This window comes from Ambystoma mexicanum, chromosome 4p (assembly GCF_040938575.1).
Source record: "Ambystoma mexicanum isolate Mex_15411 chromosome 4p, UKY_AmexF1_1, whole genome shotgun sequence".
Lineage (NCBI taxonomy): Eukaryota > Metazoa > Chordata > Amphibia > Caudata > Ambystomatidae > Ambystoma > Ambystoma mexicanum.
Window position 1 is genome coordinate 38,862,139 of NC_090927.1, and position 22,540 is coordinate 38,884,678.

The window sequence follows — 22,540 nt, forward strand, 5'->3', positions numbered from 1 at the left end:
ATGTCCAATTGAATTTGCTGAAACAAAAAACACTTGTGCCCTCTCTGAGGCTCGAACTCAGGACCTTCAGATTATGAGACTGACGCGCTGCCTACTGCGCTAAGAAGGCTCCGTTGGAGGCTCTTTGGATAACCTGGTGGAGAGCATGATTTGAGACCACGCTACTCACAAAGTCCAGATAGAAATATTCAAATAAAACGCAGCTAGCCCCAATTGGTTCTTTGGTATTTGGCAATCATATTTCTTTTCTGCGTCAGTAAAGAATCCAATCCTGTGATTCACAAGGACCGCGTTGCGGTCTACTGAACATCATGCTCCTCTTCATGTTTAGAAAAAATATGTCCAATTGTATTTGTTGAAACAAAAAACACTTGTGCCCTCTCTGAGGCTCGAACTCAGGACCTTCAGATTATGAGACTGACGCGCTGCCTACTGCGCTAAGAAGGCTGCGATTTTATGATTTGTTGATGAAGATTATGTGACACAACTCCACACTCAAAACTCCAGAGAGAATACGATCCATCTGAAAAGCTTCACTTGAATGTATAGTGTTTTGTACTTCAGATGTCTTCCATTCATCAATCAAGAGTCCCATCCTTCGATGCTTGAATTTTGAGCTAGTTATTTTGATATGCTCCAAAACAGGTAAGATGCCACAAACTTCCAACCCCTCCCTCGCTGGATATATACCTAACTCTTTTCAGCCCTTTTTTCTTACCAGTTTTTAATTCTCCTCCCCCAAAGTCCCTTTTGTAAGCAGGTCGCTTTTTTTCCCATTTGCAGAGAGTTTTGCTCCTTTCCTATATATATATGCATGATTAATTATGTGTTTCCACTTCCATCATTTAGTTTTCTTGTGTGCGTTCAGCCGGTTTCGTTATACTCGCTGCTTACATCGCTTATGTCAGGTTTGTATTATGTCACAGTTTGTTATGCTGTTATTTGACATCAGATCTCATGCTGATCTGCTTGCGGCTGGTGACAGGTAGCATGCCACAAAAACAAACCCCAAACTACATCATTATCACACCTGTGAGGCACACGGTTCAGGAAGAGAGTCCAAACGCGCCCTCTAGTAACAGAGCAAGGTAACTGCCGGCCAGGTCAAGAAGGGTGGACGGGGCTGGGTTATGCAGATGAACTCCCAGAAGTTCCCAGACTGAACCCAAGAGGATTCCATCCTCCAGAACGCTTTATCCAGCCCATTAAAGCATCCAGCGGGCCACAGGAACATCCAGGAAGGCCAATCCAGGCTTTGCTCCTGAAGGAACTGTAGTTCAAAACCCACCCTCATTTAAAAGTGGCCAGGGTTCCTCCTAGCTTTTTGGTCTATAGAACCTGGCCGTTCGTGGCCCTTCGTGGCCAGTGAGGGAAAGTTGAAAGCTGCATTCCCTGCTGTGTGATTTAAACACAGCCAGGCTCACAAGGGCACTTTTATTATGCCGAAGGAGGGCCTTGCAGACTGTCCATGCCTGAGCCGCAACTGTGCCTGCGTTCCCCAGAGCCTTTCATGGGCACAGGGGCAAGACAATCACCAGAAACAGAAGTGTCGAAATTGGGTGCATCCCCTTGTGCTACCCCTCTTTGCCTCTTTTCGCATTTGCCTTTCATGCAGTCGCCTCACTATTTGGCCGCTAGGCTTGGGTGCCCCACCTGTCTTTTCTAGAGTTTATTTTGTGAGAGACTTTAAACATACTCCAAGGGTCTGCTTGAAGACCTCTCAAGTCCCTCACACAGCCAGAAAATACATTTTGAAATACTTGCTCATTCTCTGAAACTGCCCTCATGTAAACCTGCCCCACTGCATCTAACACCATAAAATGTACCATCCTTATTTCCTGAATCTTTGCTCAAAGACCTACGTTGGCTCTATCAGTATGCGCCCATGCTATCCCAACCAGCAACCTTATCATTTTAAACTGCCCCACCTCTATTCGAAAGAACCTGTTTGTTTGAACTGACCCCTCTTTTCCCCACTGGTTGGCCCCACTTACCTTTTTCTTTCCTCTACAGATTACGGCCTGGGTACCCTGGGCTTATCCGGACCAACTACAGAGCCATAACGCCACTAGGGCGGCTATGGACACTGCACGGAGGCTTATTAATATGAAAAACCATAGCAGGGTTCGTGCGGCATCAACCTTATATGCACAACCATGTTTTGCCATTAGTTCATAGTGCACCTGATGGGCTCTGGAAGGCACAAGGAGAAGGCGTGGGAACACAGGGCCAGAAAGTTTGCACAGGGACTGCTTACATTTGCAAAATACCAAACATTGTACTCATTCTGTCAACGTTTTTGAAAAGTTATTACCTGAAACAGAAGAGGCCTGCCTTCTCTGAGGAAAGAACTCAGGACCTTCAAATTATGAGACTGACGCGCTGCCTACTGCACTAAGCAGGTTCGGCTGGAGTATGTTTGGAGAACCTGGTGGAGAAACAGATCCAAGACCACGCTACTCACAAAGTGCAGATAGAAATATTCAAATAAAATGCAGCTAGCCCCATTGGTTCTATGGTATTTTGCGATCATATTTCTTTTCTGCGTCAGTAAAGAATCCAATCCTGTGATTCACAAGGACCGCGTTGCGGTCTACTGAACATCATGCTCCTCTTCATGTTTAGAAAGGATATGTCCAATTGAATTTGCTGAAACAAAAAACACTTGTGCCCTCTCTGAGGCTCGAACTCAGGACCTTCAGATTATGAGACTGACGCGCTGCCTACTGCGCTTAGAAGGCTCCGTTGGAGGCTCTTTGGATAACCTGGTGGAGAGCATGATTTGAGACCACGCTACTCACAAAGTCCAGATAGAAATATTCAAATAAAACGCAGCTAGCCCCAATTGGTTCTTTGGTATTTGGCAATCATATTTCTTTTCTGCGTCAGTAAAGAATCCAATCCTGTGATTCACAAGGACCGCGTTGCGGTCTACTGAACATCATGCTCCTCTTCATGTTTAGAAAGGATATGTCCAATTGAATTTGCTGAAACACAAAAAACACTTGTGCCCTCTCTGAGGCTCGAACTCAGGACCTTCAGATTATGAGACTGACGCGCTGCCTACTGCGCTAAGAAGGCTCTGCTGGAGTATTTTTGGAGAACTTGGTGGAGGACCAGATCTGAGACAACGCTACTCACACAGTCCAGATAGAAATATTAAAATAAAATGCAGCTAGCCCCATTGGTTCTATGGTATTTTGCGATCATATTTCTTTTCTGCGTCAGTAAAGAATCCAATCCTGTGATTCACAAGGACCGCGTTGCGGTCTACTGAACATCATGCTCCTCTTCATGTTTAGAAAGGATATGTCCAATTGAATTTGCTGAAACAAAAAACACTTGTGCCCTCTCTGAGGCTCGAACTCAGGACCTTCAGATTATGAGACTGACGCGCTGCCTACTGCGCTAAGAAGGCTCTGCTGGAGTATTTTTGGAGAACTTGGTGGAGAACCAGATCTGAGACAACGCTACTCACACAGTCCAGATAGAAATATTAAAATAAAATGCAGCTAGCCCCATTGGTTCTATGGTATTTTGCGATCATATTTCTTTTCTGCGTCAGTAAAGAATCCAATCCTGTGATTCACAAGGACCGCGTTGCGGTCTACTGAACATCATTCTCCTCTTCATGTTTAGAAAGGATATGTCCAATTGAATTTGCTGAAACAAAAAACACTTGTGCCCTCTCTGAGGCTCGAACTCAGGACCTTCAGATTATGAGACTGACGCGCTGCCTACTGCGCTAAGAAGGCTCCGTTGGAGGCTCTTTGGATAACCTGGTGGAGAGCATGATTTGAGACCACGCTACTCACAAAGTCCAGATAGAAATATTCAAATAAAACGCAGCTAGCCCCAATTGGTTCTTTGGTATTTGGCAATCATATTTCTTTTCTGCGTCAGTAAAGAATCCAATCCTGTGATTCACAAGGACCGCGTTGCGGTCTACTGAACATCATGCTCCTCTTCATGTTTAGAAAAAATATGTCCAATTGTATTTGTTGAAACAAAAAACACTTGTGCCCTCTCTGAGGCTCGAACTCAGGACCTTCAGATTATGAGACTGACGCGCTGCCTACTGCGCTAAGAAGGCTGCGATTTTATGATTTGTTGATGAAGATTATGTGACACAACTCCACACTCAAAACTCCAGAGAGAATACGATCCATCTGAAAAGCTTCACTTGAATGTATAGTGTTTTGTACTTCAGATGTCTTCCATTCATCAATCAAGAGTCCCATCCTTCGATGCTTGAATTTTGAGCTAGTTATTTTGATATGCTCCAAAACAGGTAAGATGCCACAAACTTCCAACCCCTCCCTCGCTGGATATATACCTAACTCTTTTCAGCCCTTTTTTCTTACCAGTTTTTAATTCTCCTCCCCCAAAGTCCCTTTTGTAAGCAGGTCGCTTTTTTTCCCATTTGCAGAGAGTTTTGCTCCTTTCCTATATATATATGCATGATTAATTATGTGTTTCCACTTCCATCATTTAGTTTTCTTGTGTGCGTTCAGCCGGTTTCGTTATACTCGCTGCTTACATCGCTTATGTCAGGTTTGTATTATGTCACAGTTTGTTATGCTGTTATTTGACATCAGATCTCATGCTGATCTGCTTGCGGCTGGTGACAGGTAGCATGCCACAAAAACAAACCCCAAACTACATCATTATCACACCTGTGAGGCACACGGTTCATGAAGAGAGTCCAAACGCGCCCTCTAGTAACAGAGCAAGGTAACTGCCGGCCAGGTCAAGAAGGGTGGACGGGGCTGGGTTATGCAGATGAACTCCCAGAAGTTCCCAGACTGAACCCAAGAGGATTCCATCCTCCAGAACGCTTTATCCAGCCCATTAAAGCATCCAGCGGGCCACAGGAACATCCAGGAAGGCCAATCCAGGCTTTGCTCCTGAAGGAACTGTAGTTCAAAACCCACCCTCATTTAAAAGTGGCCAGGGTTCCTCCTAGCTTTTTGGTCTATAGAACCTGGCCGTTCGTGGCCGTTCGTGGCCAGTGAGGGAAAGTTGAAAGCTGCATTCCCTGCTGTGTGATTTAAACACAGCCAGGCTCACAAGGGCACTTTTATTATGCCGAAGGAGGGCCTTGCAGACTGTCCATGCCTGAGCCGCAACTGTGCCTGCGTTCCCCAGAGCCTTTCGTGGGCACAGGGGCAAGACAATCACCAGAAACAGAAGTGTCGAAATTGGCTGCATCCCCTTGTGCTACCCCTCTTTGCCTCTTTTCGCATTTGCCTTTCATGCAGTCGCCTCACTATTTGGCCGCTAGGCTTGGGTGCCCCACCTGTCTTTTCTAGAGTTTATTTTGTGAGAGACTTTAAACATACTCCAAGGGTCTGCTTGAAGACCTCTCAAGTCCCTCACACAGCCAGAAAATACATTTTGAAATACTTGCTCATTCTCTGAAACTGCCCTCATGTAAACCTGCCCCACTGCATCTAACACCATAAAATGTACCATCCTTATTTCCTGAATCTTTGCTCAAAGACCTACGTTGGCTCTATCAGTATGCGCCCATGCTATCCCAACCAGCAACCTTATCATTTTAAACTGCCCCACCTCTATTCGAAAGAACCTGTTTGTTTGAACTGACCCCTCTTTTCCCCACTGGTTGGCCCCACTTACCTTTTTCTTTCCTTTACAGATTACGGCCTGGGTACCCTGGGCTTATCCGGACCAACTACAGAGCCATAACGCCACTAGGGCGGCGATGGACACTGCACGGAGGCTTATTAATATGAAAAACCATAGCAGGGTTCGTGCGGCATCAACCTTATATGCACAACCATGTTTTGCCATTAGTTCATAGTGCACCTGATGGGCTCTGGAAGGCACAAGGAGAAGGCGTGGGAACACAGGGCCAGAAAGTTTGCACAGGGACTGCTTACATTTGCAAAATACCAAACATTGTACTCATTCTGTCAACGTTTTTGAAAAGTTATTACCTGAAACATAAGAGGCCTGCCTTCTCTGAGGAAAGAACTCAGGACCTTCAAATTATGAGACTGACGCGCTGCCTACTGCACTAAGCAGGTTCGGCTGGAGTATGTTTGGAGAACCTGGTGGAGAAACAGATCCAAGACCACGCTACTCACAAAGTGCAGATAGAAATATTCAAATAAAATGCAGCTAGCCCCATTGGTTCTATGGTATTTTGCGATCATATTTCTTTTCTGCGTCAGTAAAGAATCCAATCCTCTGATTCACAAGGACCGCGTTGCGGTCTACTGAACATCATGCTACTCTTCATGTTTAGAAAGGATATGTCCAATTGAATTTGCTGAAACAAAAAACACTTGTGCCCTCTCTGAGGCTCGAACTCAGGACCTTCAGAATATGAGACTGACGCGCTGCCTACTGCGCTAAGAAGGCTCTGCTGGAGTATTTTTGGAGAACTTGGTGGAGGACCAGATCTGAGACAACGCTACTCACACAGTCCAGATAGAAATATTAAAATAAAATGCAGCTAGCCCCATTGGTTCTATGGTATTTTGCGATCATATTTCTTTTCTGCGTCAGTAAAGAATCCAATCCTCTGATTCACAAGGACCGCGTTGCGGTCTACTGAACATCATGCTACTCTTCATGTTTAGAAAGGATATGTCCAATTGAATTTGCTGAAACAAAAAACACTTGTGCCCTCTCTGAGGCTCGAACTCAGGACCTTCAGATTATGAGACTGACGCGCTGCCTACTGCGCTAAGAAGGCTCTGCTGGAGTATTTTTGGAGAACTTGGTGGAGAACCAGATCTGAGACAACGCTACTCACACAGTCCAGATAGAAATATTAAAATAAAATGCAGCTAGCCCCATTGGTTCTATGGTATTTTGCGATCATATTTCTTTTCTGCGTCAGTAAAGAATCCAATCCTGTGATTCACAAGGACCGCGTTGCGGTCTACTGAACATCATTCTCCTCTTCATGTTTAGAAAGGATATGTCCAATTGAATTTGCTGAAACAAAAAACACTTGTGCCCTCTCTGAGGCTCGAACTCAGGACCTTCAGATTATGAGACTGACGCGCTGCCTACTGCGCTAAGAAGGCTCCGTTGGAGGCTCTTTGGATAACCTGGTGGAGAGCATGATTTGAGACCACGCTACTCACAAAGTCCAGATAGAAATATTCAAATAAAACGCAGCTAGCCCCAATTGGTTCTTTGGTATTTGGCAATCATATTTCTTTTCTGCGTCAGTAAAGAATCCAATCCTGTGATTCACAAGGACCGCGTTGCGGTCTACTGAACATCATGCTCCTCTTCATGTTTAGAAAAAATATGTCCAATTGTATTTGTTGAAACAAAAAACACTTGTGCCCTCTCTGAGGCTCGAACTCAGGACCTTCAGATTATGAGACTGACGCGCTGCCTACTGCGCTAAGAAGGCTGCGATTTTATGATTTGTTGATGAAGATTATGTGACACAACTCCACACTCAAAACTCCAGAGAGAATACGATCCATCTGAAAAGCTTCACTTGAATGTATAGTGTTTTGTACTTCAGATGTCTTCCATTCATCAATCAAGAGTCCCATCCTTCGATGCTTGAATTTTGAGCTAGTTATTTTGATATGCTCCAAAACAGGTAAGATGCCACAAACTTCCAACCCCTCCCTCGCTGGATATATACCTAACTCTTTTCAGCCCTTTTTTCTTACCAGTTTTTAATTCTCCTCCCCCAAAGTCCCTTTTGTAAGCAGGTCGCTTTTTTTCCCATTTGCAGAGAGTTTTGCTCCTTTCCTATATATATATGCATGATTAATTATGTGTTTCCACTTCCATCATTTAGTTTTCTTGTGTGCGTTCAGCCGGTTTCGTTATACTCGCTGCTTACATCGCTTATGTCAGGTTTGTATTATGTCACAGTTTGTTATGCTGTTATTTGACATCAGATCTCATGCTGATCTGCTTGCGGCTGGTGACAGGTAGCATGCCACAAAAACAAACCCCAAACTACATCATTATCACACCTGTGAGGCACACGGTTCATGAAGAGAGTCCAAACGCGCCCTCTAGTAACAGAGCAAGGTAACTGCCGGCCAGGTCAAGAAGGGTGGACGGGGCTGGGTTATGCAGATGAACTCCCAGAAGTTCCCAGACTGAACCCAAGAGGATTCCATCCTCCAGAACGCTTTATCCAGCCCATTAAAGCATCCAGCGGGCCACAGGAACATCCAGGAAGGCCAATCCAGGCTTTGCTCCTGAAGGAACTGTAGTTCAAAACCCACCCTCATTTAAAAGTGGCCAGGGTTCCTCCTAGCTTTTTGGTCTATAGAACCTGGCCGTTCGTGGCCGTTCGTGGCCAGTGAGGGAAAGTTGAAAGCTGCATTCCCTGCTGTGTGATTTAAACACAGCCAGGCTCACAAGGGCACTTTTATTATGCCGAAGGAGGGCCTTGCAGACTGTCCATGCCTGAGCCGCAACTGTGCCTGCGTTCCCCAGAGCCTTTCGTGGGCACAGGGGCAAGACAATCACCAGAAACAGAAGTGTCGAAATTGGCTGCATCCCCTTGTGCTACCCCTCTTTGCCTCTTTTCGCATTTGCCTTTCATGCAGTCGCCTCACTATTTGGCCGCTAGGCTTGGGTGCCCCACCTGTCTTTTCTAGAGTTTATTTTGTGAGAGACTTTAAACATACTCCAAGGGTCTGCTTGAAGACCTCTCAAGTCCCTCACACAGCCAGAAAATACATTTTGAAATACTTGCTCATTCTCTGAAACTGCCCTCATGTAAACCTGCCCCACTGCATCTAACACCATAAAATGTACCATCCTTATTTCCTGAATCTTTGCTCAAAGACCTACGTTGGCTCTATCAGTATGCGCCCATGCTAGCCCAACCAGCAACCTTATCATTTTAAACTGCCCCACCTCTATTCGAAAGAACCTGTTTGTTTGAACTGACCCCTCTTTTCCCCACTGGTTGGCCCCACTTACCTTTTTCTTTCCTTTACAGATTACGGCCTGGGTACCCTGGGCTTATCCGGACCAACTACAGAGCCATAACGCCACTAGGGCGGCGATGGACACTGCACGGAGGCTTATTAATATGAAAAACCATAGCAGGGTTCGTGCGGCATCAACCTTATATGCACAACCATGTTTTGCCATTAGTTCATAGTGCACCTGATGGGCTCTGGAAGGCACAAGGAGAAGGCGTGGGAACACAGGGCCAGAAAGTTTGCACAGGGACTGCTTACATTTGCAAAATACCAAACATTGTACTCATTCTGTCAACGTTTTTGAAAAGTTATTACCTGAAACATAAGAGGCCTGCCTTCTCTGAGGAAAGAACTCAGGACCTTCAAATTATGAGACTGACGCGCTGCCTACTGCACTAAGCAGGTTCGGCTGGAGTATGTTTGGAGAACCTGGTGGAGAAACAGATCCAAGACCACGCTACTCACAAAGTGCAGATAGAAATATTCAAATAAAATGCAGCTAGCCCCATTGGTTCTATGGTATTTTGCGATCATATTTCTTTTCTGCGTCAGTAAAGAATCCAATCCTCTGATTCACAAGGACCGCGTTGCGGTCTACTGAACATCATGCTACTCTTCATGTTTAGAAAGGATATGTCCAATTGAATTTGCTGAAACAAAAAACACTTGTGCCCTCTCTGAGGCTCGAACTCAGGACCTTCAGAATATGAGACTGACGCGCTGCCTACTGCGCTAAGAAGGCTCTGCTGGAGTATTTTTGGAGAACTTGGTGGAGGACCAGATCTGAGACAACGCTACTCACACAGTCCAGATAGAAATATTAAAATAAAATGCAGCTAGCCCCATTGGTTCTATGGTATTTTGCGATCATATTTCTTTTCTGCGTCAGTAAAGAATCCAATCCTCTGATTCACAAGGACCGCGTTGCGGTCTACTGAACATCATGCTACTCTTCATGTTTAGAAAGGATATGTCCAATTGAATTTGCTGAAACAAAAAACACTTGTGCCCTCTCTGAGGCTCGAACTCAGGACCTTCAGATTATGAGACTGACGCGCTGCCTACTGCGCTAAGAAGGCTCTGCTGGAGTATTTTTGGAGAACTTGGTGGAGAACCAGATCTGAGACAACGCTACTCACACAGTCCAGATAGAAATATTAAAATAAAATGCAGCTAGCCCCATTGGTTCTATGGTATTTTGCGATCATATTTCTTTTCTGCGTCAGTAAAGAATCCAATCCTGTGATTCACAAGGACCGCGTTGCGGTCTACTGAACATCATTCTCCTCTTCATGTTTAGAAAGGATATGTCCAATTGAATTTGCTGAAACAAAAAACACTTGTGCCCTCTCTGAGGCTCGAACTCAGGACCTTCAGATTATGAGACTGACGCGCTGCCTACTGCGCTAAGAAGGCTCCGTTGGAGGCTCTTTGGATAACCTGGTGGAGAGCATGATTTGAGACCACGCTACTCACAAAGTCCAGATAGAAATATTCAAATAAAACGCAGCTAGCCCCAATTGGTTCTTTGGTATTTGGCAATCATATTTCTTTTCTGCGTCAGTAAAGAATCCAATCCTGTGATTCACAAGGACCGCGTTGCGGTCTACTGAACATCATGCTCCTCTTCATGTTTAGAAAAAATATGTCCAATTGTATTTGTTGAAACAAAAAACACTTGTGCCCTCTCTGAGGCTCGAACTCAGGACCTTCAGATTATGAGACTGACGCGCTGCCTACTGCGCTAAGAAGGCTGCGATTTTATGATTTGTTGATGAAGATTATGTGACACAACTCCACACTCAAAACTCCAGAGAGAATACGATCCATCTGAAAAGCTTCACTTGAATGTATAGTGTTTTGTACTTCAGATGTCTTCCATTCATCAATCAAGAGTCCCATCCTTCGATGCTTGAATTTTGAGCTAGTTATTTTGATATGCTCCAAAACAGGTAAGATGCCACAAACTTCCAACCCCTCCCTCGCTGGATATATACCTAACTCTTTTCAGCCCTTTTTTCTTACCAGTTTTTAATTCTCCTCCCCCAAAGTCCCTTTTGTAAGCAGGTCGCTTTTTTTCCCATTTGCAGAGAGTTTTGCTCCTTTCCTATATATATATGCATGATTAATTATGTGTTTCCACTTCCATCATTTAGTTTTCTTGTGTGCGTTCAGCCGGTTTCGTTATACTCGCTGCTTACATCGCTTATGTCAGGTTTGTATTATGTCACAGTTTGTTATGCTGTTATTTGACATCAGATCTCATGCTGATCTGCTTGCGGCTGGTGACAGGTAGCATGCCACAAAAACAAACCCCAAACTACATCATTATCACACCTGTGAGGCACACGGTTCATGAAGAGAGTCCAAACGCGCCCTCTAGTAACAGAGCAAGGTAACTGCCGGCCAGGTCAAGAAGGGTGGACGGGGCTGGGTTATGCAGATGAACTCCCAGAAGTTCCCAGACTGAACCCAAGAGGATTCCATCCTCCAGAACGCTTTATCCAGCCCATTAAAGCATCCAGCGGGCCACAGGAACATCCAGGAAGGCCAATCCAGGCTTTGCTCCTGAAGGAACTGTAGTTCAAAACCCACCCTCATTTAAAAGTGGCCAGGGTTCCTCCTAGCTTTTTGGTCTATAGAACCTGGCCGTTCGTGGCCGTTCGTGGCCAGTGAGGGAAAGTTGAAAGCTGCATTCCCTGCTGTGTGATTTAAACACAGCCAGGCTCACAAGGGCACTTTTATTATGCCGAAGGAGGGCCTTGCAGACTGTCCATGCCTGAGCCGCAACTGTGCCTGCGTTCCCCAGAGCCTTTCGTGGGCACAGGGGCAAGACAATCACCAGAAACAGAAGTGTCGAAATTGGCTGCATCCCCTTGTGCTACCCCTCTTTGCCTCTTTTCGCATTTGCCTTTCATGCAGTCGCCTCACTATTTGGCCGCTAGGCTTGGGTGCCCCACCTGTCTTTTCTAGAGTTTATTTTGTGAGAGACTTTAAACATACTCCAAGGGTCTGCTTGAAGACCTCTCAAGTCCCTCACACAGCCAGAAAATACATTTTGAAATACTTGCTCATTCTCTGAAACTGCCCTCATGTAAACCTGCCCCACTGCATCTAACACCATAAAATGTACCATCCTTATTTCCTGAATCTTTGCTCAAAGACCTACGTTGGCTCTATCAGTATGCGCCCATGCTATCCCAACCAGCAACCTTATCATTTTAAACTGCCCCACCTCTATTCGAAAGAACCTGTTTGTTTGAACTGACCCCTCTTTTCCCCACTGGTTGGCCCCACTTACCTTTTTCTTTCCTTTACAGATTACGGCCTGGGTACCCTGGGCTTATCCGGACCAACTACAGAGCCATAACGCCACTAGGGCGGCGATGGACACTGCACGGAGGCTTATTAATATGAAAAACCATAGCAGGGTTCGTGCGGCATCAACCTTATATGCACAACCATGTTTTGCCATTAGTTCATAGTGCACCTGATGGGCTCTGGAAGGCACAAGGAGAAGGCGTGGGAACACAGGGCCAGAAAGTTTGCACAGGGACTGCTTACATTTGCAAAATACCAAACATTGTACTCATTCTGTCAACGTTTTTGAAAAGTTATTACCTGAAACATAAGAGGCCTGCCTTCTCTGAGGAAAGAACTCAGGACCTTCAAATTATGAGACTGACGCGCTGCCTACTGCACTAAGCAGGTTCGGCTGGAGTATGTTTGGAGAACCTGGTGGAGAAACAGATCCAAGACCACGCTACTCACAAAGTGCAGATAGAAATATTCAAATAAAATGCAGCTAGCCCCATTGGTTCTATGGTATTTTGCGATCATATTTATTTTCTGCGTCAGTAAAGAATCCAATCCTGTGATTCACAAGGACCGCGTTGCGGTCTACTGAACATCATGCTCCTCTTCATGTTTAGAAAGGATATGTCCAATTGAATTTGCTGAAACAAAAAACACTTGTGCCCTCTCTGAGGCTCGAACTCAGGACCTTCAGATTATGAGACTGACGCGCTGCCTACTGCGCTAAGAAGGCTCTGCTGGAGTATTTTTGGAGAACTTGGTGGAGGACCAGATCTGAGACAACGCTACTCACACAGTCCAGATAGAAATATTAAAATAAAATGCAGCTAGCCCCATTGGTTCTATGGTATTTTGCGATCATATTTCTTTTCTGCGTCAGTAAAGAATCCAATCCTGTGATTCACAAGGACCGCGTTGCGGTCTACTGAACATCATGCTCCTCTTCATGTTTAGAAAGGATATGTCCAATTGAATTTGCTGAAACAAAAAACACTTGTGCCCTCTCTGAGGCTCGAACTCAGGACCTTCAGATTATGAGACTGACGCGCTGCCTACTGCGCTAAGAAGGCTCCGTTGGAGGCTCTTTGGATAACCTGGTGGAGAGCATGATTTGAGACCACGCTACTCACAAAGTCCAGATAGAAATATTCAAATAAAACGCAGCTAGCCCCAATTGGTTCTTTGGTATTTGGCAATCATATTTCTTTTCTGCGTCAGTAAAGAATCCAATCCTGTGATTCACAAGGACCGCGTTGCGGTCTACTGAACATCATGCTCCTCTTCATGTTTAGAAAGGATATGTCCAATTGAATTTGCTGAAACAAAAAACACTTGTGCCCTCTCTGAGGCTCGAACTCAGGACCTTCAGATTATGAGACTGACGCGCTGCCTACTGCGCTAAGAAGGCTGCGATTTTATGATTTGTTGATGAAGATTATGTGACACAACTCCACACTCAAAACTCCAGAGAGAATACGATCCATCTGAAAAGCTTCACTTGAATGTATAGTGTTTTGTACTTCAGATGTCTTCCATTCATCAATCAAGAGTCCCATCCTTCGATGCTTGAATTTTGAGCTAGTTATTTTGATATGCTCCAAAACAGGTAAGATGCCACAAACTTCCAACCCCTCCCTCGCTGGATATATACCTAACTCTTTTCAGCCCTTTTTTCTTACCAGTTTTTAATTCTCCTCCCCCAAAGTCCCTTTTGTAAGCAGGTCGCTTTTTTTCCCATTTGCAGAGAGTTTTGCTCCTTTCCTATATATATATGCATGATTAATTATGTGTTTCCACTTCCATCATTTAGTTTTCTTGTGTGCGTTCAGCCGGTTTCGTTATACTCGCTGCTTACATCGCTTATGTCAGGTTTGTATTATGTCACAGTTTGTTATGCTGTTATTTGACATCAGATCTCATGCTGATCTGCTTGCGGCTGGTGACAGGTAGCATGCCACAAAAACAAACCCCAAACTACATCATTATCACACCTGTGAGGCACACGGTTCATGAAGAGAGTCCAAACGCGCCCTCTAGTAACAGAGCAAGGTAACTGCCGGCCAGGTCAAGAAGGGTGGACGGGGCTGGGTTATGCAGATGAACTCCCAGAAGTTCCCAGACTGAACCCAAGAGGATTCCATCCTCCAGAACGCTTTATCCAGCCCATTAAAGCATCCAGCGGGCCACAGGAACATCCAGGAAGGCCAATCCAGGCTTTGCTCCTGAAGGAACTGTAGTTCAAAACCCACCCTCATTTAAAAGTGGCCAGGGTTCCTCCTAGCTTTTTGGTCTATAGAACCTGGCCGTTCGTGGCCGTTCGTGGCCAGTGAGGGAAAGTTGAAAGCTGCATTCCCTGCTGTGTGATTTAAACACAGCCAGGCTCACAAGGGCACTTTTATTATGCCGAAGGAGGGCCTTGCAGACTGTCCATGCCTGAGCCGCAACTGTGCCTGCGTTCCCCAGAGCCTTTCGTGGGCACAGGGGCAAGACAATCACCAGAAACAGAAGTGTCGAAATTGGCTGCATCCCCTTGTGCTACCCCTCTTTGCCTCTTTTCGCATTTGCCTTTCATGCAGTCGCCTCACTATTTGGCCGCTAGGCTTGGGTGCCCCACCTGTCTTTTCTAGAGTTTATTTTGTGAGAGACTTTAAACATACTCCAAGGGTCTGCTTGAAGACCTCTCAAGTCCCTCACACAGCCAGAAAATACATTTTGAAATACTTGCTCATTCTCTGAAACTGCCCTCATGTAAACCTGCCCCACTGCATCTAACACCATAAAATGTACCATCCTTATTTCCTGAATCTTTGCTCAAAGACCTACGTTGGCTCTATCAGTATGCGCCCATGCTATCCCAACCAGCAACCTTATCATTTTAAACTGCCCCACCTCTATTCGAAAGAACCTGTTTGTTTGAACTGACCCCTCTTTTCCCCACTGGTTGGCCCCACTTACCTTTTTCTTTCCTTTACAGATTACGGCCTGGGTACCCTGGGCTTATCCGGACCAACTACAGAGCCATAACGCCACTAGGGCGGCGATGGACACTGCACGGAGGCTTATTAATATGAAAAACCATAGCAGGGTTCGTGCGGCATCAACCTTATATGCACAACCATGTTTTGCCATTAGTTCATAGTGCACCTGATGGGCTCTGGAAGGCACAAGGAGAAGGCGTGGGAACACAGGGCCAGAAAGTTTGCACAGGGACTGCTTACATTTGCAAAATACCAAACATTGTACTCATTCTGTCAACGTTTTTGAAAAGTTATTACCTGAAACATAAGAGGCCTGCCTTCTCTGAGGAAAGAACTCAGGACCTTCAAATTATGAGACTGACGCGCTGCCTACTGCACTAAGCAGGTTCGGCTGGAGTATGTTTGGAGAACCTGGTGGAGAAACAGATCCAAGACCACGCTACTCACAAAGTGCAGATAGAAATATTCAAATAAAATGCAGCTAGCCCCATTGGTTCTATGGTATTTTGCGATCATATTTATTTTCTGCGTCAGTAAAGAATCCAATCCTGTGATTCACAAGGACCGCGTTGCGGTCTACTGAACATCATGCTCCTCTTCATGTTTAGAAAGGATATGTCCAATTGAATTTGCTGAAACAAAAAACACTTGTGCCCTCTCTGAGGCTCGAACTCAGGACCTTCAGATTATGAGACTGACGCGCTGCCTACTGCGCTAAGAAGGCTCCGTTGGAGGCTCTTTGGATAACCTGGTGGAGAGCATGATTTGAGACCACGCTACTCACAAAGTCCAGATAGAAATATTCAAATAAAACGCAGCTAGCCCCAATTGGTTCTTTGGTATTTGGCAATCATATTTCTTTTCTGCGTCAGTAAAGAATCCAATCCTGTGATTCACAAGGACCGCGTTGCGGTCTACTGAACATCATGCTCCTCTTCATGTTTAGAAAGGATATGTCCAATTGAATTTGCTGAAACACAAAAAACACTTGTGCCCTCTCTGAGGCTCGAACTCAGGACCTTCAGATTATGAGACTGACGCGCTGCCTACTGCGCTAAGAAGGCTCTGCTGGAGTATTTTTGGAGAACTTGGTGGAGGACCAGATCTGAGACAACGCTACTCACACAGTCCAGATAGAAATATTAAAATAAAATGCAGCTAGCCCCATTGGTTCTATGGTATTTTGCGATCATATTTCTTTTCTGCGTCAGTAAAGAATCCAATCCTGTGATTCACAAGGACCGCGTTGCGGTCTACTGAACATCATGCTCCTCTTCATGTTTAGAAAGGATATGTCCAATTGAATTTGCTGAAACAAAAAACACTTGTGCCCTCTCTGAGGCTCGAACTCAGGACCTTCAGATTATGAGACTGACGCGCTGCCTACTGCGCTAAGAAGGCTCTGCTGGAGTATTTTTGGAGAACTTGGTGGAGAACCAGATCTGAGACAACGCTACTCACACAGTCCAGATAGAAATATTAAAATAAAATGCAGCTAGCCCCATTGGTTCTATGGTATTTTGCGATCATATTTCTTTTCTGCGTCAGTAAAGAATCCAATCCTGTGATTCACAAGGACCGCGTTGCGGTCTACTGAACATCATTCTCCTCTTCATGTTTAGAAAGGATATGTCCAATTGAATTTGCTGAAACAAAAAACACTTGTGCCCTCTCTGAGGCTCGAACTCAGGACCTTCAGATTATGAGACTGACGCGCTGCCTACTGCGCTAAGAAGGCTCCGTTGGAGGCTCTTTGGATAACCTGGTGGAGAGCATGATTTGAGACCACGCTACTCACAAAGTCCAGATAGAAATATTCAAATAAAACGCAGCTAGCCCCAATTGGTTCTTTGGTATTTGGCAATCATATTTCTTTTCTGCGTCAGTAAAGAATCCAATCCTGTGATTCACAAGGACCGCGTTGCGGTCTACTGAACATCATGCTCCTCTTCATGTTTAGAAAAAATATGTCCAATTGTATTTGTTGAAACAAAAAACACTTGTGCCCTCTCTGAGGCTCGAACTCAGGACCTTCAGATTATGAGACTGACGCGCTGCCTACTGCGCTAAGAAGGCTGCGATTTTATGATTTGTTGATGAAGATTATGTGACACAACTCCACACTCAAAACTCCAGAGAGAATACGATCCATCTGAAAAGCTTCACTTGAATGTATAGTGTTTTGTACTTCAGATGTCTTCCATTCATCAATCAAGAGTCCCATCCTTCGATGCTTGAATTTTGAGCTAGTTATTTTGATATGCTCCAAAACAGGTAAGATGCCACAAACTTCCAACCCCTCCCTCGCTGGATATATACCTAACTCTTTTCAGCCCTTTTTTCTTACCAGTTTTTAATTCTCCTCCCCCAAAGTCCCTTTTGTAAGCAGGTCGCTTTTTTTCCCATTTGCAGAGAGTTTTGCTCCTTTCCTATATATATATGCATGATTAATTATGTGTTTCCACTTCCATCATTTAGTTTTCTTGTGTGCGTTCAGCCGGTTTCGTTATACTCGCTGCTTACATCGCTTATGTCAGGTTTGTATTATGTCACAGTTTGTTATGCTGTTATTTGACATCAGATCTCATGCTGATCTGCTTGCGGCTGGTGACAGGTAGCATGCCACAAAAACAAACCCCAAACTACATCATTATCACACCTGTGAGGCACACGGTTCATGAAGAGAGTCCAAACGCGCCCTCTAGTAACAGAGCAAGGTAACTGCCGGCCAGGTCAAGAAGGGTGGACGGGGCTGGGTTATGCAGATGAACTCCCAGAAGTTCCCAGACTGAACCCAAGAGGATTCCATCCTCCAGAACGCTTTATCCAGCCCATTAAAGCATCCAGCGGGCCACAGGAACATCCAGGAAGGCCAATCCAGGCTTTGCTCCTGAAGGAACTGTAGTTCAAAACCCACCCTCATTTAAAAGTGGCCAGGGTTCCTCCTAGCTTTTTGGTCTATAGAACCTGGCCGTTCGTGGCCGTTCGTGGCCAGTGAGGGAAAGTTGAAAGCTGCATTCCCTGCTGTGTGATTTAAACACAGCCAGGCTCACAAGGGCACTTTTATTATGCCGAAGGAGGGCCTTGCAGACTGTCCATGCCTGAGCCGCAACTGTGCCTGCGTTCCCCAGAGCCTTTCGTGGGCACAGGGGCAAGACAATCACCAGAAACAGAAGTGTCGAAATTGGCTGCATCCCCTTGTGCTACCCCTCTTTGCCTCTTTTCGCATTTGCCTTTCATGCAGTCGCCTCACTATTTGGCCGCTAGGCTTGGGTGCCCCACCTGTCTTTTCTAGAGTTTATTTTGTGAGAGACTTTAAACATACTCCAAGGGTCTGCTTGAAGACCTCTCAAGTCCCTCACACAGCCAGAAAATACATTTTGAAATACTTGCTCATTCTCTGAAACTGCCCTCATGTAAACCTGCCCCACTGCATCTAACACCATAAAATGTACCATCCTTATTTCCTGAATCTTTGCTCAAAGACCTACGTTGGCTCTATCAGTATGCGCCCATGCTATCCCAACCAGCAACCTTATCATTTTAAACTGCCCCACCTCTATTCGAAAGAACCTGTTTGTTTGAACTGACCCCTCTTTTCCCCACTGGTTGGCCCCACTTACCTTTTTCTTTCCTTTACAGATTACGGCCTGGGTACCCTGGGCTTATCCGGACCAACTACAGAGCCATAACGCCACTAGGGCGGCGATGGACACTGCACGGAGGCTTATTAATATGAAAAACCATAGCAGGGTTCGTGCGGCATCAACCTTATATGCACAACCATGTTTTGCCATTAGTTCATAGTGCACCTGATGGGCTCTGGAAGGCACAAGGAGAAGGCGTGGGAACACAGGGCCAGAAAGTTTGCACAGGGACTGCTTACATTTGCAAAATACCAAACATTGTACTCATTCTGTCAACGTTTTTGAAAAGTTATTACCTGAAACATAAGAGGCCTGCCTTCTCTGAGGAAAGAACTCAGGACCTTCAAATTATGAGACTGACGCGCTGCCTACTGCACTAAGCAGGTTCGGCTGGAGTATGTTTGGAGAACCTGGTGGAGAAACAGATCCAAGACCACGCTACTCACAAAGTGCAGATAGAAATATTCAAATAAAATGCAGCTAGCCCCATTGGTTCTATGGTATTTTGCGATCATATTTCTTTTCTGCGTCAGTAAAGAATCCAATCCTCTGATTCACAAGGACCGCGTTGCGGTCTACTGAACATCATGCTACTCTTCATGTTTAGAAAGGATATGTCCAATTGAATTTGCTGAAACAAAAAACACTTGTGCCCTCTCTGAGGCTCGAACTCAGGACCTTCAGAATATGAGACTGACGCGCTGCCTACTGCGCTAAGAAGGCTCTGCTGGAGTATTTTTGGAGAACTTGGTGGAGGACCAGATCTGAGACAACGCTACTCACACAGTCCAGATAGAAATATTAAAATAAAATGCAGCTAGCCCCATTGGTTCTATGGTATTTTGCGATCATATTTCTTTTCTGCGTCAGTAAAGAATCCAATCCTCTGATTCACAAGGACCGCGTTGCGGTCTACTGAACATCATGCTACTCTTCATGTTTAGAAAGGATATGTCCAATTGAATTTGCTGAAACAAAAAACACTTGTGCCCTCTCTGAGGCTCGAACTCAGGACCTTCAGATTATGAGACTGACGCGCTGCCTACTGCGCTAAGAAGGCTCTGCTGGAGTATTTTTGGAGAACTTGGTGGAGAACCAGATCTGAGACAACGCTACTCACACAGTCCAGATAGAAATATTAAAATAAAATGCAGCTAGCCCCATTGGTTCTATGGTATTTTGCGATCATATTTCTTTTCTGCGTCAGTAAAGAATCCAATCCTGTGATTCACAAGGACCGCGTTGCGGTCTACTGAACATCATTCTCCTCTTCATGTTTAGAAAGGATATGTCCAATTGAATTTGCTGAAACAAAAAACACTTGTGCCCTCTCTGAGGCTCGAACTCAGGACCTTCAGATTATGAGACTGACGCGCTGCCTACTGCGCTAAGAAGGCTCCGTTGGAGGCTCTTTGGATAACCTGGTGGAGAGCATGATTTGAGACCACGCTACTCACAAAGTCCAGATAGAAATATTCAAATAAAACGCAGCTAGCCCCAATTGGTTCTTTGGTATTTGGCAATCATATTTCTTTTCTGCGTCAGTAAAGAATCCAATCCTGTGATTCACAAGGACCGCGTTGCGGTCTACTGAACATCATGCTCCTCTTCATGTTTAGAAAAAATATGTCCAATTGTATTTGTTGAAACAAAAAACACTTGTGCCCTCTCTGAGGCTCGAACTCAGGACCTTCAGATTATGAGACTGACGCGCTGCCTACTGCGCTAAGAAGGCTGCGATTTTATGATTTGTTGATGAAGATTATGTGACACAACTCCACACTCAAAACTCCAGAGAGAATACGATCCATCTGAAAAGCTTCACTTGAATGTATAGTGTTTTGTACTTCAGATGTCTTCCATTCATCAATCAAGAGTCCCATCCTTCGATGCTTGAATTTTGAGCTAGTTATTTTGATATGCTCCAAAACAGGTAAGATGCCACAAACTTCCAACCCCTCCCTCGCTGGATATATACCTAACTCTTTTCAGCCCTTTTTTCTTACCAGTTTTTAATTCTCCTCCCCCAAAGTCCCTTTTGTAAGCAGGTCGCTTTTTTTCCCATTTGCAGAGAGTTTTGCTCCTTTCCTATATATATATGCATGATTAATTATGTGTTTCCACTTCCATCATTTAGTTTTCTTGTGTGCGTTCAGCCGGTTTCGTTATACTCGCTGCTTACATCGCTTATGTCAGGTTTGTATTATGTCACAGTTTGTTATGCTGTTATTTGACATCAGATCTCATGCTGATCTGCTTGCGGCTGGTGACAGGTAGCATGCCACAAAAACAAACCCCAAACTACATCATTATCACACCTGTGAGGCACACGGTTCATGAAGAGAGTCCAAACGCGCCCTCTAGTAACAGAGCAAGGTAACTGCCGGCCAGGTCAAGAAGGGTGGACGGGGCTGGGTTATGCAGATGAACTCCCAGAAGTTCCCAGACTGAACCCAAGAGGATTCCATCCTCCAGAACGCTTTATCCAGCCCATTAAAGCATCCAGCGGGCCACAGGAACATCCAGGAAGGCCAATCCAGGCTTTGCTCCTGAAGGAACTGTAGTTCAAAACCCACCCTCATTTAAAAGTGGCCAGGGTTCCTCCTAGCTTTTTGGTCTATAGAACCTGGCCGTTCGTGGCCGTTCGTGGCCAGTGAGGGAAAGTTGAAAGCTGCATTCCCTGCTGTGTGATTTAAACACAGCCAGGCTCACAAGGGCACTTTTATTATGCCGAAGGAGGGCCTTGCAGACTGTCCATGCCTGAGCCGCAACTGTGCCTGCGTTCCCCAGAGCCTTTCGTGGGCACAGGGGCAAGACAATCACCAGAAACAGAAGTGTCGAAATTGGCTGCATCCCCTTGTGCTACCCCTCTTTGCCTCTTTTCGCATTTGCCTTTCATGCAGTCGCCTCACTATTTGGCCGCTAGGCTTGGGTGCCCCACCTGTCTTTTGTAGAGTTTATTTTGTGAGAGACTTTAAACATACTCCAAGGGTCTGCTTGAAGACCTCTCAAGTCCCTCACACAGCCAGAAAATACATTTTGAAATACTTGCTCATTCTCTGAAACTGCCCTCATGTAAACCTGCCCCACTGCATCTAACACCATAAAATGTACCATCCTTATTTCCTGAATCTTTGCTCAAAGACCTACGTTGGCTCTATCAGTATGCGCCCATGCTATCCCAACCAGCAACCTTATCATTTTAAACTGCCCCACCTCTATTCGAAAGAACCTGTTTGTTTGAACTGACCCCTCTTTTCCCCACTGGTTGGCCCCACTTACCTTTTTCTTTCCTTTACAGATTACGGCCTGGGTACCCTGGGCTTATCCGGACCAACTACAGAGCCATAACGCCACTAGGGCGGCGATGGACACTGCACGGAGGCTTATTAATATGAAAAACCATAGCAGGGTTCGTGCGGCATCAACCTTATATGCACAACCATGTTTTGCCATTAGTTCATAGTGCACCTGATGGGCTCTGGAAGGCACAAGGAGAAGGCGTGGGAACACAGGGCCAGAAAGTTTGCACAGGGACTGCTTACATTTGCAAAATACCAAACATTGTACTCATTCTGTCAACGTTTTTGAAAAGTTATTACCTGAAACGTAAGAGGCCTGCCTTCTCTGAGGAAAGAACTCAGGACCT

At 45.3% G+C, this 22,540-nt stretch overlaps 27 non-coding genes across 27 annotated transcripts; all 27 read right to left on the bottom strand.

Annotated features, from left to right (window-relative positions):
- Positions 1-36: 36 nt before the first annotated feature.
- TRNAM-CAU (transfer RNA methionine (anticodon CAU)) lies at positions 37-109 on the bottom strand. The gene has a single exon. It is a non-coding gene; the product is annotated as a tRNA-Met (tRNA).
- Positions 110-374: 265 nt separating this feature from the next.
- TRNAM-CAU (transfer RNA methionine (anticodon CAU)) lies at positions 375-447 on the bottom strand. Its single transcript has one exon. It is a non-coding gene; the product is annotated as a tRNA-Met (tRNA).
- A 2,221-nt stretch (positions 448-2,668) lies between these two features.
- TRNAM-CAU (transfer RNA methionine (anticodon CAU)) lies at positions 2,669-2,741 on the bottom strand. The gene has a single exon. It is a non-coding gene; the product is annotated as a tRNA-Met (tRNA).
- A 267-nt stretch (positions 2,742-3,008) lies between these two features.
- On the bottom strand, positions 3,009-3,081 carry TRNAM-CAU (transfer RNA methionine (anticodon CAU)). Its single transcript has one exon. It is a non-coding gene; the product is annotated as a tRNA-Met (tRNA).
- Positions 3,082-3,345: 264 nt separating this feature from the next.
- TRNAM-CAU (transfer RNA methionine (anticodon CAU)) lies at positions 3,346-3,418 on the bottom strand. Its single transcript has one exon. It is a non-coding gene; the product is annotated as a tRNA-Met (tRNA).
- A 264-nt stretch (positions 3,419-3,682) lies between these two features.
- On the bottom strand, positions 3,683-3,755 carry TRNAM-CAU (transfer RNA methionine (anticodon CAU)). Its single transcript has one exon. It is a non-coding gene; the product is annotated as a tRNA-Met (tRNA).
- A 265-nt stretch (positions 3,756-4,020) lies between these two features.
- Positions 4,021-4,093, bottom strand: TRNAM-CAU (transfer RNA methionine (anticodon CAU)). The gene has a single exon. It is a non-coding gene; the product is annotated as a tRNA-Met (tRNA).
- A 2,221-nt stretch (positions 4,094-6,314) lies between these two features.
- Positions 6,315-6,387, bottom strand: TRNAM-CAU (transfer RNA methionine (anticodon CAU)). The gene has a single exon. It is a non-coding gene; the product is annotated as a tRNA-Met (tRNA).
- Positions 6,388-6,651: 264 nt separating this feature from the next.
- Positions 6,652-6,724, bottom strand: TRNAM-CAU (transfer RNA methionine (anticodon CAU)). The gene has a single exon. It is a non-coding gene; the product is annotated as a tRNA-Met (tRNA).
- A 264-nt stretch (positions 6,725-6,988) lies between these two features.
- TRNAM-CAU (transfer RNA methionine (anticodon CAU)) lies at positions 6,989-7,061 on the bottom strand. Its single transcript has one exon. It is a non-coding gene; the product is annotated as a tRNA-Met (tRNA).
- A 265-nt stretch (positions 7,062-7,326) lies between these two features.
- Positions 7,327-7,399, bottom strand: TRNAM-CAU (transfer RNA methionine (anticodon CAU)). Its single transcript has one exon. It is a non-coding gene; the product is annotated as a tRNA-Met (tRNA).
- Positions 7,400-9,620: 2,221 nt separating this feature from the next.
- TRNAM-CAU (transfer RNA methionine (anticodon CAU)) lies at positions 9,621-9,693 on the bottom strand. The gene has a single exon. It is a non-coding gene; the product is annotated as a tRNA-Met (tRNA).
- Positions 9,694-9,957: 264 nt separating this feature from the next.
- TRNAM-CAU (transfer RNA methionine (anticodon CAU)) lies at positions 9,958-10,030 on the bottom strand. Its single transcript has one exon. It is a non-coding gene; the product is annotated as a tRNA-Met (tRNA).
- Positions 10,031-10,294: 264 nt separating this feature from the next.
- Positions 10,295-10,367, bottom strand: TRNAM-CAU (transfer RNA methionine (anticodon CAU)). The gene has a single exon. It is a non-coding gene; the product is annotated as a tRNA-Met (tRNA).
- A 265-nt stretch (positions 10,368-10,632) lies between these two features.
- On the bottom strand, positions 10,633-10,705 carry TRNAM-CAU (transfer RNA methionine (anticodon CAU)). Its single transcript has one exon. It is a non-coding gene; the product is annotated as a tRNA-Met (tRNA).
- Positions 10,706-12,926: 2,221 nt separating this feature from the next.
- Positions 12,927-12,999, bottom strand: TRNAM-CAU (transfer RNA methionine (anticodon CAU)). Its single transcript has one exon. It is a non-coding gene; the product is annotated as a tRNA-Met (tRNA).
- A 264-nt stretch (positions 13,000-13,263) lies between these two features.
- TRNAM-CAU (transfer RNA methionine (anticodon CAU)) lies at positions 13,264-13,336 on the bottom strand. The gene has a single exon. It is a non-coding gene; the product is annotated as a tRNA-Met (tRNA).
- Positions 13,337-13,601: 265 nt separating this feature from the next.
- On the bottom strand, positions 13,602-13,674 carry TRNAM-CAU (transfer RNA methionine (anticodon CAU)). The gene has a single exon. It is a non-coding gene; the product is annotated as a tRNA-Met (tRNA).
- Positions 13,675-15,895: 2,221 nt separating this feature from the next.
- TRNAM-CAU (transfer RNA methionine (anticodon CAU)) lies at positions 15,896-15,968 on the bottom strand. Its single transcript has one exon. It is a non-coding gene; the product is annotated as a tRNA-Met (tRNA).
- Positions 15,969-16,235: 267 nt separating this feature from the next.
- TRNAM-CAU (transfer RNA methionine (anticodon CAU)) lies at positions 16,236-16,308 on the bottom strand. Its single transcript has one exon. It is a non-coding gene; the product is annotated as a tRNA-Met (tRNA).
- A 264-nt stretch (positions 16,309-16,572) lies between these two features.
- TRNAM-CAU (transfer RNA methionine (anticodon CAU)) lies at positions 16,573-16,645 on the bottom strand. Its single transcript has one exon. It is a non-coding gene; the product is annotated as a tRNA-Met (tRNA).
- Positions 16,646-16,909: 264 nt separating this feature from the next.
- TRNAM-CAU (transfer RNA methionine (anticodon CAU)) lies at positions 16,910-16,982 on the bottom strand. Its single transcript has one exon. It is a non-coding gene; the product is annotated as a tRNA-Met (tRNA).
- A 265-nt stretch (positions 16,983-17,247) lies between these two features.
- TRNAM-CAU (transfer RNA methionine (anticodon CAU)) lies at positions 17,248-17,320 on the bottom strand. The gene has a single exon. It is a non-coding gene; the product is annotated as a tRNA-Met (tRNA).
- A 2,221-nt stretch (positions 17,321-19,541) lies between these two features.
- Positions 19,542-19,614, bottom strand: TRNAM-CAU (transfer RNA methionine (anticodon CAU)). The gene has a single exon. It is a non-coding gene; the product is annotated as a tRNA-Met (tRNA).
- A 264-nt stretch (positions 19,615-19,878) lies between these two features.
- Positions 19,879-19,951, bottom strand: TRNAM-CAU (transfer RNA methionine (anticodon CAU)). Its single transcript has one exon. It is a non-coding gene; the product is annotated as a tRNA-Met (tRNA).
- A 264-nt stretch (positions 19,952-20,215) lies between these two features.
- TRNAM-CAU (transfer RNA methionine (anticodon CAU)) lies at positions 20,216-20,288 on the bottom strand. Its single transcript has one exon. It is a non-coding gene; the product is annotated as a tRNA-Met (tRNA).
- A 265-nt stretch (positions 20,289-20,553) lies between these two features.
- On the bottom strand, positions 20,554-20,626 carry TRNAM-CAU (transfer RNA methionine (anticodon CAU)). The gene has a single exon. It is a non-coding gene; the product is annotated as a tRNA-Met (tRNA).
- Positions 20,627-22,540: the final 1,914 nt, after the last annotated feature.